Source organism: Triplophysa dalaica, chromosome 17 (assembly GCF_015846415.1).
Source record: "Triplophysa dalaica isolate WHDGS20190420 chromosome 17, ASM1584641v1, whole genome shotgun sequence".
In the NCBI taxonomy this organism is placed as follows: Eukaryota; Metazoa; Chordata; class Actinopteri; order Cypriniformes; family Nemacheilidae; genus Triplophysa; species Triplophysa dalaica.
The window spans coordinates 11,199,972-11,204,560 of NC_079558.1; positions in this window are offsets into that span (position 1 = coordinate 11,199,972).

Here is a 4,589-nt window from a genome sequence, read left to right on the forward strand (position 1 = left end):
AAGAAAGAATCTCATATAAGTTTGGAATGAAATGAGGGCGAGTGAAATGATGAAAGATGTATGGACCAGGTGGACCAGCCATATTAAAACCAGTTTCTATATGCCAAAACACAGCTGTCAGTTGACACAGGATTTCCTAGCAAACACAATAAGTGCACACCAGCTAAGGCAGATTAACTCCCTCAAACCCCCTCATGGTAGTGTTAACTGCTAAAACAGAAGCCGTTCCAAGAGCCCCCATTCCAATCACGCATTTAACAGCTTGAGCCATGTGTTAAAGTGCAGTGAAAGAGCAGAAATGGACACATTTAGTGTGACTCGGGTAATTTACTCCAAACAACACACAAGCCGTATCAAAGAGAGGAGAAAGCTGCAGACTGCAGCCTCAGCATGACTTAAAACGCGGCAAGCTTAATGCACCGGGTTGAAAAAACAACAGACGCAGGAAAAAGCTTGGGTGAGAAATGACAGATTTATCAGGAGGGGACTGACTTAAATGTGGGATGGTGAACGATGTTCTATTTCACAGAAAATAAGGAGGCGATTTCACAAACTCAGCAGATTCAGACTAGTGATGCGTTTGAGAGCTAAAACATGGGCTTTGTTTAAATTATACAGTTTATTGCACATACAACTGATCTGTTTTGAAAATCTAATCTCATTCAATAAGCCATAAAATATTCACTGCGAACCGAATAATGAATATGCGAACAAGTACATGCCTGAATGCATAAAATGTCTCTGTAATGTTCTCTCTTGCGCCTCGGGACCAGACACAGAGCGAGTCAGGACTACAGCCAGATGCCATGACGTGAGCAAAAGCAAATTTAGTTTTCTATTCTATTTTTCTAGACTTACAGTTACTTTCAGATACTGATGACAAAGGTTATTAACTACACTGAGTGAATAAAGTGATCCATTTTCATTACTTACACATTGACAGCGAAGGCGGTCGGCAAGCGAGGAGCAAAGTTTTATGAATATATCTGGGGACAGATCCGGATAATTCTCTGCATTTTATATGATGTTATATGTTTGCTTTTTCCTGAAACATTGAATATTTAATTAAATACCCATGTGAAGTCTCAAAGTTTATAAAGCATAGTCAGTTGTATTTTCCCACCCATAACTGTCTATATTTCTCATAAATATACACACGAAAATGGAAATATAGTAACTATTTCATGTTCTATAAAGAGTAATCCCTTCTCCATTTGTTGTACTATTGCTGCTGGTTTGTTCATCTTAATTCACAGAAATTTAGGGCTGGACGATACGGCCAAAATTTATTTTGAAATACATTCATGCATTTCAGTCAATACGATATAATTTCGATAACGATATAAACAATATTATAATTTCGAATTATCTGTCGGACTCCTATAACTGAGCACATTATAACACCTGCATTGGCCTGCACTGTTTGCTGTACGGTGTCCTTTAGTGTCAGTAAAGCTCCTACAAATAAAATGTAGTAGTAGTAGTACTACTAAAAGTAAAATGTGAGATAGAAGTTGAGAGAGCCCTCTGATATGAACAATAAAATGCTGATCAAAATAATTCTAGCTGCCTGCAGTGTGCAAAGCTACATGTGATTATTAGAATAAAATATTTGTGTATGGGACTGTGGCCTTACCTTGTGTAAGTTTCAAATATTAGAATCATGTTTACCAATAAAATTTAGAAAAACTTTTCTAAATGTGCTTTAAAGTATAATTCCATAACTTCAAATGTACTTTAATGCATTAGCATATTTTCAAAGCTCTACAGGGGCACAGGCATCCCATTACTTGACACATTATCTTTCTACATATTCTTCTAAATAAATCATTTTAAATTATTATTGTTCACTGAATTTCATGTAAGATTGTATTTCCAAGCAAAAAAAATTTATACAAGATCTGCAATGCTTTCCTGCAAGCTGACATTAAGAACCGTTTTCTGTCATTTCAGTTTCTTTCAAAGGCGCAAAAGTGTTTTTTATTTAGATATAAAAAACATCGAAATTTGCCATTCTGTCCTCGAAATTGACATTGAGAACTGTTTTAACTTGTCCCGTTTTTTAAATGAATATGCGGACAAAAATGATCAATATTAAACATAGACCGTTCTTACACTTGAATTCATTTTGGAAGCTGCTAGCGCCTTTTGAGGTTGAAAAAGTTCTCCTTTTCCCCAGCTAACCAATGACAGAGATCTGTCGTTTCCATAACAACATGCGAGGAAAGTGATTGGTCGAGAAGGCTCCATCTGGAAAAAATGTAATGGTGGCCGAAACACTTAATGGAGCATAGTTTTGTATAAATGTAATTTTAATTTTGACTTTCAACCACTTATTGCATTTCTAGTGAGAAATTAGTATTTTAGTTTTTAAATATGTAATTAGTTATTGCAAATACAAAGTTATCGCTGTTTGTAATTCAAATACGAATATTCTGCCTATCTGTTTCTCTGGGCTACCTACGTGCACAGACGCTGATGACGAAGTCATGGTTATTTTACTAAAAAAGTGCCAGGTCAACTTTTTCTTCTCAAAAAAGAAGTTAAGTGTGAACACAGGCTTAAACTAGAGATTTATACTGGGGTAAAACGGAGTGGCGCTCCATAACACCACTAGCCACTGCCCCAGAGCAGAGCGAGGGCTCAGACGCGGACGTGTAATGCATATTGAAATGGGTTTGAAAAGTTTAAAAAACATATCATCGTTATCGAAATTAATTCTATCGCGATAGTTATTGATTTATTGTCCAGACCTAGTCACATTCATAACGCATGAATTTTTCCTCTTTTAAACTAGAAAACTCATGCATGGACATATGATCCATGCATGATGACTGCACTCTGTGATCAAACATTTAGTAAGATGGTTCAATATATTGGTTGTAAATACATTATCTGCGATTTTATATTTTAAGTTTTGACTGAAAATGTCACATCCGTAATGAACTTAAACTGTTCAAAAACAAAAATGGCTTAAAGATATCCAAAAACGAAATTGACTCAATCCCTTTCCTTCTGTCTACCAACCTGCCTTACTAAATAAAGATGGCAGGAAATCCAGACACACAAAGGTGGAGAGCAGGTAAACAAAACTAGGCTTAGAATTTGAACAAAAAAAGGGTGGAGAATGTACCCATCTGTGTGCCTTGTGAATCAATCCATCAATTGGTATTCCTGTCAGGATGAGGGCTTAGTGTTACCATCGATGCAGCTGTTTTTTTCCACCCTGACACCAGCTGACACCATTGTGTGAGAGCGTGAAAAACACCTTCTCAAGGAGGATCGCTTGAGCATAATGGTTACAGAAAAGACCGGGTTTCAATCTGCTGTTGGACCATCCACAGCTGTGACCTTCAACCCTGCTTTGAACTCCATATGACTCAAATCCATCACCAACACGTCTAATTCTACAGGCTGATGTGAAGAAAAACATGCTGACTGAGGGTTGGAAAATTTGTTTTGAGGATGCAACACCGCCACAGACTTGAGAAGATTTTGTGGTGGGAGTTTTCATCACTCGAGGATTACACATTTCGGGTGCTGACTTCTAATCTCTTCTGGTCTCAAACCAGGAATTGAGAATATTTAATCATGAGTGCAATTTATTACATATTAAGTCCCCATGATCCCAAAGTTGTGATCATTTTTACTTCCATATTCTGATGCATTTCTGAGTGAAATGGAATTTAGAAAAAAAATTGTGGTCGTCGCTTGTATTTTTCACTGCGATTTGATTGAATGTAATGATTGGCCGTTGCATTTTAAAATGGAATTGGCAGCAGACTGACAGCTAAAGGGGAGGAGTTAAAGGGATATTTCCCTATCAAATCAAACTTTCCCCATGTTTTACTCACTCTCAAGGTATCCTAACTGCATATGGTTTTCTTATGGAAGAATAATCCACTCCAGAGTTATAATACCACGTATCATTTTGCTTCCAAATGGTAGAATGGGAGTGAACGGGTGTTGATTTTTTGAAGCTCCAATAAGTGCATCGATCAAAGAACTGCTTAATGCAGCTCGGTGGTCTTAACAAAGGTCTTCTGAAGCGAATTGATGCGTTTGCTGGGTCTTTTCTCTATAGAGACTCTATCAGACTCTTGCCAAAATTATGTTCGATGGCTTCACAAGAAATGCTGCGTGCATTTAACACTGTCATATGTAACTGCAGTTACGGCACTACGCCACAGTGAAGGCGCTGTTTCATTATCAGCACACTGAGGCGCTAAAAATTGTTGCAGTGTAATAGCTAGCTGTGTTTAACGGCTGTTTGTTTTACATCCAAGTACAAATGTCTTAAATTAACATGACGTAGATTATTGTAATGTCTATAGCTGTGCAGTTAGATCATTGAATCATCGTATACTGTACAAAGCAAGTTGACCAGTATGATTGCACAATGCGTTCAGAAAAACTTGCACTCGAATGACTCATTTGTAAAGATTAAACTAATGAACTTTTCAGTCACTAGTGAATATAAGAGATCATTGAATAATTTAAATTGAGCCACAGAGAATCTAAGATGTGTAAGACAGGTTAATTCGGTTGGCTTTGGGGGCCGAAAAAATAGTTAATATAAAAAAAAAGCT